Below are 8,451 nucleotides of genomic sequence, written 5' to 3' on the forward strand. Positions count from 1 at the left end.
ATTTATATAATCAACTTGTGACAGTCTACTCGTTGTAAATTAGTTGAGTGATAAAAGGTTAATTAGTTTTACGCATCTTGTTTGCGTTACAAATCCAACCGAAGTGTTAATCCTATCTAGTCATTTGCATATAGTGAGTGACTTGTCACATATTGGCCAGATGCCAATCAGGGTTTCGAATTTATCATGTAACTAGAGTAACACTGGTCTATACTCTACCCAGTCGAAACTAGTCTGGTACATGATACCAGATATGTTACCGGAAATCGGTATATAAATATTCCCTTTAACATGCTACTTTATGGCATTGATAAATCATCGAAAGCAATGACGTTTTAAAATGTTAGATATGCAAAATTTTACCTATAAATAAGAAAAGTTGGAGGGTTGAATTGAGTATTTTGGTCGAAATTAAAGTATTGATTTTAAATAAGTTTCTGAAAGTCCATTTTAAGAATTTAAGTACTGTAGTCCCCCCTCTCTGCTATTATCTGGTTACATTTCACTGCTCTTTTGCCTTTTAAGTATATATATATTTTTTTTTACCTGCTTTTTAGTAAAAATTTACTTTTTTTATGCATCTATTATTTATCTTTCAATAGTTATTTCTCAAATTTTTAAAAACCTTACATTAATTAATACTATTCTTCCAATGTCAAGTACCTCATAGCCATAACAGGAGCCAATTTTGGGGTTATTTTTTCATCATTCCATAAGAAAATTCAGCATTTTGTTTTTTTAAATAATTACTTCTTACCTCATATTATTTGCATCTTTCTAATGCAATAAATTTAATTATTATTTCCTCAATTTCCTTAATAAGTATAATTCCTATTTTCTCAAAAATATTGTTTTTTTTATTAGCAATATTTTTGAGAAAATAACGAATTTTTTTATTTATTAATTGGTCTTTCAAAATTTATACTGTAATATACCCTTAATTATTTTTACCACATAAAAATTGTTTCAAGATTGCTTCTTCAATAACAGTTTCTCTCAAAATTTTCCTGGGAGCAAAACTTGGTGACAAATAATTAAATTGCTTAACTTTTCAATAAATTTTTATTTAATTTTTGGTGTTTCCTTTTCAACAAATAGATTATAGAATACAGTATTGCACCAATACAAAAAGATAGACAAAACGTCCCATTATCGAGGGTAAAAGGTTACACATTTCAATCACTTTTACGATTATAATTTATGGAACTTTTTACTTGCCCCTGTAATATTTCTTAAATTTATCGATGACCTGAACTTTAACCAATGTTTTCTCAATAATTTTATATACAGTTTCTATGCTATCGATGTTTAGTGTTCCTCTGATAATTTGCATCCTCAGTAGACTATATTGATATCTGATATCTCTATAATTATAATAGCTTATATTATAACCTGGATAATAATCTAATGATGATTCTCCCTATATATTACTTCAGTTATTTTTCAGTAATATATAGAATTGTTTCTAGTTAATTATTAAAATATCTACAAGTAATAAAGTTTCTTTATGCTATAATACTTATATTTCATAGTATCTAAAATGCTTTATAACGTTAACTACTTTATAATGGTTAAAGAAAAAAAAACTAATTGAAAGCCTTAGGGCAAGAACACGTTAACTCAGTCTCTGTATTAAACATGGTTGAATTTCTACACACATTAAGCAGGTCAGAAAATACATAACCCATGACCCATAACTTCTCATAGACTGGCCTAACAATCCCTAACATAATTAATCACCTGTAACCTGTCTAAAATACAGAGCAAATTCTAAACTTTAGAGTCATTTTCTCAGAAACTTGAAAGTCATATGAAGCTTTAAATGTGTAACCTGCATTGAGGTAATATGGAATGATCTTCCTATAGGAAAGACATTTTTCCAGATTTCTTCATTGGTTTATCGTATAAAGAAATGGAATTTTCTGTATATCGAATACAATTTAGTAAATTTTAAAAATTTCCTAAATAAATTTTATCAAAATTAATATAAAAAGTAGTAAAAACATCTTAAATTTTGTATAACTTCTAGTTGAAGTTGAGTGCATTGAAAACAATGCAGTAAAATTTAGTGTTTTTTTTTTCTCTTTCCTTTTAAAAATGATAGTAATAAATTGTGATGGAAAGATGACAAACATGTCTACATTTTTTTATGAGGAGGAAAAAAAACAAAATAAGAAAGCAGCGAAACAATATTAGATTTAAAAAAAGCGCTACTATATTTTTAGCAAAAGAATTTCATTTTATATTTTCGACTTAAAAAATAAATAAAGAAACAAGAATTCTACTTCAAAATTCGAACTCGAATCCTTCTTTCTCTTGTTTTAAAATCGAATTAAATAAAGAAACGAAAAAATTCCACAAGTGAATTGAAGAGTAGAAACAACAGGGGGGGGAAAAGGAAAGGAAATTCTCTCGGGAGTATAAAAATTAAGGAAATTCATGACAAATTCTCTTTAGAAAAGGCAATAGTGTCATTTTGCTACATAAATAACATCTCATTTCCTGTATTGGGAGTACTTAGAATGGATGGAGCTGTGCAATATAATACTGAATGAGCTATTATGTGCGTAAGAGGAAAATCGCTTTGTCTTTGTCTTCGCACATTATCAAACATCAAAGTTGGTCATTAATCTAACGTCAAGACCTTCTCTTTATTCTATACTCGAAAATAATCTGAATAAATGATCATTTACTCTCAAAAATCGATGGTAAATATTTTTATCTTGTCATCGAAAAGTGTGATGAGATATACTGTTTTTTTTTAAATGTAAATTAATAGAACTTTTGGTTTAAATATTCAAATATAAATATGAAAAGGTCTTGAGAAAATTGCATGTAAAATTAGTATAATTTAATGCTTTTAAATTGTATCGTAATATTTCTTCTTTGTGACTCTTTAAATATTTAAATTTTTGTTTATATAAGCTATTATTTACGTAGAACTTGTTTGTAAATAGGACTTATTATACTGGATAATTTCGAATTAGTAAAAAAAGAAGAAAATTTAGTAAAAAATAAGACGANTACACTCAACAAGCCACCAATAAAACTCAACTGCCTAACCTATAACCAAAGTCTCCTTTTAATTTGTTTTTTAAAAAAAGCGCTTGACAAACTTGCCCCGCATGCCGAAGTTGCCCCGGTCTCCCCTAAATAACTATAAATGAACTTTATCTAACTCCTAGAGAAGTTAATAAATTAACCAATTTCTTATCGATGTATTCTCGCAAAAGTTGAAATTTTTGATAGTTTATATTACTGTATTTAGTGTTCCAATATTTTATCATATACTCTCAATTATAGGATATACACATCCTGTATGAGATATACATGAAGTATTTTTTTGCATACATTTCTATAGTTAGTATTATTCGTTAAATATATAGCCCATTTAATAAAAAGGCACATCTAGATCATGTTATATCTTCTTTATCTCTCGTGAAAATAAATATTTAATTTTCTACAATTCCTAAAAGTTCTTATTATCTTTTATATTTGGTAAAATACTTTCTAATTAGATTTAATTTTATCTTTTCTATCATCTTTCTAGCTTAGATTACATTCACTTAAAATAATTTATCTTAAATATATATATTATAATTCTACTATAATACAAGTTTCTATTTTGTGATTATTAATACCGTATATTTAAAAACTTTCTGTGTATATAATGTTAAGTTTGTAGCTTTCATTTACATTACTTAAAGAAAGAAGGAAAAGAAGGAAAGAGAATTAATTTAGTACATTCTACTTAACGAAGAAAAATAATCTTAATCACAAAATATTAAATTACACATTGTTTTTCTTAAATTTTTGTTTCAAGAATAAAAATCCACATATTAATGAGAAATGATTTTTCCTTCTTGTATGAGGGAAACTTTTTTTTTTTTCCTCTTCTTCTATTCTTTCTGTAATTTGTCTGAGAAAATATTTTTCTTTGTCATATCTAGACAATAATAAAGAAAATCTTGTTAGAAACTATTAAACAATAATATTGAACTTCAAAAAGATATTTCTCGTTATAAAGTAAATTTAATTTTCTTCCTAGAACTGAATTGGTATCTTTTCATGACAGAAGAATTTTTTCTCCTTTTTCTTTTTTTTTTTTAGAGAAAAATTTCAAGAATCAATGATTAATTTTATTTATTTTTAATTTTTTCTTTAACAATATACTAAATTATAATAATACTTATATTTAAGTAAGATTTATTAATATCGTATGTTAGATGCAAATAAACAATTTATTATTGTTAATTTAAGCCATGTTTTTTTTCTTTTCTTCTTTTAAGTTTAGGGTGAATCTGGATGAGTTCCAAAAAACCGAAGGAAATAATATTATTTAAAATGTTTTCATTATATAATAATATTTATTTACTTTATTTTTTAAATAGCTATATATAACAAACATTTATATACGATTTCTATATAAATAAATAATTAAAAGTTGTGATTTTAAATGTAATTTATCTTGAGTTTACTTTAAACATTTTCCATTAAATATAACGCTTCTAAAATCAAAATTAAATTAAAAATTTATAAAATATATTAATATTTAATTACAATATTAATTACTTTTTCTAATTTTCTATAAATTTTTATAGATAAAATTATTTTTAGAATACTTTTTTTACGGTTTAATTTCCTATGATAGAAACGTAGTTGATGATAATTTTAACCTGTACTTTTTAAATCTTTACGTGATACTTTTATTTTAATTATTTAGCTGAAGATTTGATAATTTATTTTATAAAATTTTATAATTACTGTTTAAATAGTTTTTCAAATTTGAACGTAAATATACCGCTTTAAAATTATCTAAGATGACATATATTAGTTCTGTTGTAGATTCTATTATGTTTAGTAAATTAGGTCAACTGAAATTTATGTATGATTTAAGTAATATAGCTTACAGTTTTTGCAAGTTTTAACGCTATTTACTCGCAGACAAACCAACAATAAACTACCATTACGTTATCGATTGAAACGTTACACAAACCTCGAGCAATAATTCAAATATGAGCTAACGGTATTAAATTTTCCAAATATAAAATTCCGAATTACACTTGTACAGTACAGTACCTAAAATAAGTAAATTTAGTAAAGTAATTTTTAGATCTACGGCATATTATTAATGTTATTATATACCATATTTTATAGGTTTAAGAAGTTAGAATTTAATATATAAAAAAAAAATGGAAGGTAGTATATAATAGTTTTATATATTTCTAACTCTTAAATAAAGTTGAATATAAATTCTTTAAAGAGTTAGGATGTACTGAAAAGCAGTTTCATAAAGAGAAAGATTTGAAGTGTGAAAGAAAAGGGGGCACACATACACATACACACACATACACACTCACACATTCTAAACAGTAGTGGTAAAAAATAAATAAAAATAAAACTCATCCACACAAATCTTTCCAGTTGGGATGTTGATAAATTTACCTTACTTCACCGACTTATTTTCTTTTAGATGGTTTTTCTCATTTTATGTAAATATTTCTACTGCAACTATTCAATACCATACGTTGCTTCCATCTGGACTAAACTTTATGCTTTCCTCTCGCAGTTTGTTAAACAAACTACACCCAGGCGTATCGAAGGGAATTCTATCTTAGAGAATATCTTTTACTCCTGCAGTTAGAATCTCAACAACAGCAGAAAAAAAAGAAGGTTAAGCTAACTATGCAGATAGTTTCCCCCAACAGTAGTAAATCCCCTAACAGTAACGTCTTTTGTTTTACGATTCTAAAAGTTTCTGAATGTCCTCAGCTGTCGTCTCTCTCTCTCTCTTCTTCCAAAGATTTTTCAGGTCCAGAAGGTGCAGAATTACTGTTTAAGATATATGAGTACTCTATATAATCTAATACATTACGTAAACAAATTCATAAATAAGATAAATAGTAAGACAAATTGCTGGCTCAGAGTAAAACGTTAGATAGAAATAAATTGAAAAAACAGGATTAAATTTGAAAAAGAGAATCAGTTCTATACTTCAAACGAACGAGTTAAGAAGTAAAAGATTTAAATTTCAAATTTTCATCAATCTTATTGGCTAACGTTTATAAAAAAACAGCCAATCAGATAAGAGAAAATCGTTAGAGTTTGTAACTGCCATCATTTTCAATAATGCTCGAACCGAAAATATTTTTAATGCAATTTACAATATACTTTCGCCATTTTTATCGTTTATTATATGATTTTAACAAGTAATATTATAAAAATAAAACAAAATAATGTGATTTAACATTGTTTTTTTTTAGAATTAACGAAACGAAAAGGTTAACTAGAAAAGTAAAATTCCTTTCTCCAGAAATGATTTCAATGTAGTAATGTGCATTCTATCAGTGGTGTCTTATGACAGACAACAAACTGTCGATACTTCTGCAGACATGTTTACTTTCATCTGTCATAAGACGATTTATCTCCTTCCAACAGAAGGTTATAATGGAAGAAATTGTTTCCGTCTACATGACAGGTGTTACTAAGTTAGAGAAGCTGAACTGTCACGTTAACGATTGATGGGAAATTAATTTTTTCTTCAGTCGTTTTGCAAAAATTGTCGACTGGAAACAAATTTTACCTTATCTGTGTTCGATAGAAACAGAAATATATATATATATATATATTTACTAAAAGGGAATTGTAGAATAGGATTTAGATTCAACGGTGCGAGGTAAAGCTAGATACAAGTTACACTTTCTGCTCGGTTAAGATTATGTAGTACAGTACTTCCTGCTGAGAAGACGTAAATCTATACGGAGCAAGGATTTTATGGTCAATTTAAATATTTGAAAAAAGTATTGAATTTTAGTGATTTCTACTCTTCTTTTTTTATATATAGAATTTGTATTTTGTGTACAGTTAAATATATATTTTTATTGCAAATCTGGGGAAATGTATCGTGCCACTTAAGTACTTATCTAGTTTCTCTGTTACGTGTTTCCCAGCGTGGTGTGTAATTATTTTAGTACATAAAACTGAAAAGAAGTCTTAAAATTTCATTTTTAACACCATTAAAAAATTGTTAAAACTTTTTATTTTATTTTATTTTATTTTTTTGGACACATATAAAAACTTTCCGTGTTATAATTAATAAAAATCCAACAACGAGTTGCTTAACTTTCTCGGCGATATTTGGTGCACCATGTTTTTATGTTTTTAATTATTATAAAATGTCAAAACGCTTAATTTTGAGGGTAAGGGTGGGCTTTATAAAAAATTATAAATGCTAATAATGAGTAAAATCGTCATTAAGTGAGACCCTATTAGAAATACAAAACACAACACCCTTTATCTCCACACTCCTTCGACCTTTAACCACCAAAATTTAACAGCGTTGAACCCGTTAATACATAAACCTCCGTGCAAAATTTCCAAAAATTTCCACATAAAACACAGGAGTTATTGAGTTTGAAATAGGGTAAACAAATCGTACCCCCAAAATACTAAACCCATACAAACACATACTAATATTCATATTATACAGAAAAATACCCGAATTTTTTTGCATTTCTCGACATTTCAAGATGTCTCGAGTCCAAAAATGTAAAAATATTGGGAAAGGGGGTCATTTTTGATCGATTGCCATACTTTCCCTGTGTTAAGTATTTTATAACAGAGCTGGGAAAGTAAAAGTTGACAATATAATTCGATATTAACAGTCGAAAAATACAGATTTATTCCCTTAAAAATTGGAAAAATATTGTATAAAGCATTAATCATTAATAAATATTTCTGATGAGGAAAAAGCCTTCAGGAACTAAAAAGAAATGGATAGAGCGAGAAGGTTAGAAAGATAACAAATCAGATTAGTGTCTTGTCAAAAGCAGTCAACACAAGCAGAGAGAAAAAATAAGCGAAAAGAAGTGAGCAGAGGAAATTCCTCCAAGCCATTTCCAATATGAGATAGCATTGACGTCTTCCAAACACAACTTAAACAGACAACGAACTCGACCACAATTAGACATAACCAGCGTTATTTGTGAAGGTGCTACATCTGGTCTGTGTTGACTTCAGACATACGAAAATATGTTTTTTCTTCTATAAAAATAATCGTCAATTTGTTACTTGTGCCAGTAAATATGCTTAATTATAATAAATAAATGAAAATGTTATTGTTTATTAGCATAATAAAGGTGTAAGAATGATTTCGCGTGTTACATTTAGCATCTCGTAGACCCATAAAAAACAAATAAAGTACTGTTTAAAGTATATTGAAACCTGTCGAGCCAAAAATACATTCGGTTACTCCATATAAGATCTGAGTATTACGGAATATCTTTTTTTATAGTTTATAGACTATAAATTATAAGTTAAAATTAAGGCTAAACCTAAATCCTATCCTTAATTATAAGTATAATAATATAAAATTATGCAGCTTAAAATACAATACTGGATCTATTTTTAATGTAATTATTGAAAAATTTTTAAATTATATTTAAATTTTCA

Source organism: Centruroides sculpturatus, unplaced genomic scaffold (genome assembly GCF_000671375.1).
Source record: "Centruroides sculpturatus isolate CEXI.00-Female unplaced genomic scaffold, Cexi_2.0 scaffold629, whole genome shotgun sequence".
NCBI lineage: Eukaryota > Metazoa > Arthropoda > Arachnida > Scorpiones > Buthidae > Centruroides > Centruroides sculpturatus.